Source organism: Sinocyclocheilus grahami, unplaced genomic scaffold (assembly GCF_001515645.1).
Source record: "Sinocyclocheilus grahami isolate Dianchi unplaced genomic scaffold, SAMN03320097.WGS_v1.1 scaffold465.1, whole genome shotgun sequence".
NCBI lineage: Eukaryota > Metazoa > Chordata > Actinopteri > Cypriniformes > Cyprinidae > Sinocyclocheilus > Sinocyclocheilus grahami.
Window position 1 is genome coordinate 819886 of NW_015505644.1, and position 1211 is coordinate 821096.

Sequence of the window (1211 nt, forward strand, 5' to 3'; positions counted from 1 at the left end):
GACCCCCTTTTGCCTTCAGAACTGCCTTAATTCTTTGTGGCATAGATTCAACAAGGTGTTGGAAACATTCCTCAGAGATTTTGGTCCATATTGACATGTATATATGGCTGCACATCCATGATGCGAATCTCCCGTTCCACCACATCCCAAAGGTGCTCTATTGGATTGAGATCTGGTGACTGTGGAGGCCATTTGAGTAAATTGAACTCATTGTCATGTTCAAGAAAGCAGTCTGAGATGATTTGAGCTTTGTGACATGGTGCATTATCCTGCTGGATGTAGCCATCAGAAGATGGGTACACTGTAGTCATAAAGGGGTGGACATGATCAGCAACAATACTCAGGTAGGCTGTGGCGTTTAAACGATGCTCAATTGGTACTAAGGGGCCCAAAGTGTGCCAAGAAAATATCCCCCACACCCAGGGTTTGAAATTAACACCCGCCAACCCGCCGAATGCGGGTAAAAATCAGCTGTGGCGGGTAACGCTGTCAAATCACTAGCCAATTTGGCGGGGTACTTTTCGTAAATTGTTCGTGAAGCCCTATGTGTCATCACAGAGCCACTAAAAAAATTGAAAGATCGATCCAAGGACTAGTAGAATCGCTCTTGGGATTGAATGACAATTGAGATTAATCGGAAAAGGGATCATTTTACTCAGCCCTATATGTCATAATCAGGGTTTGAAATTGGCACCCGCCAACCCGCCAAATGCAGATAAAAATCAGCTGTGGCGGGTAACGCTGTCAAATCACTAGCCAATTTGGCAGGTTACTTTTCGTAAATTATGCTTACTAATTAATTTCTTGAGAAAGTTCATGTAAGCCAAATCTGCACAGATTTAGTGCAAATATTGAACTCGAGACTCATCATGATATATTAAATAAACCTAATTGTGCAGCATCTGGGCATATCTAGCTTACTTGAACATACCCAGCGATGTAGCTACTAGCCATCGGGAGCACCGGGACATTCCCGGTGGGTCGATCGCCGAAGTGAGGGAGACCTCATATTAGGAGCTGTTTTTAAATTACAACCCACGCGAAACTGCAAAAAGCAAGTACTCCAAAAGTGTGAAGCGGCGCTACCTGGTGCATCCGCCAGCCACGCGTTAAAAGCAGAGTGGGATCAGTCTCCCGCACAGCGCTGCGCTTCCGCCACGATTTATAAGAGATAAACCGCGCAAATCGCTCGATCCATTCAGAAATGACAC

General features: G+C 45.1%; 1 protein-coding gene across 1 annotated transcript in view; it reads left to right on the forward strand.

The window, feature by feature from the left end:
* gfpt1 (glutamine--fructose-6-phosphate transaminase 1) overlaps positions 1-1211 on the forward strand; it is a 38916-nt gene that overhangs the window by 28188 nt on the left and 9517 nt on the right.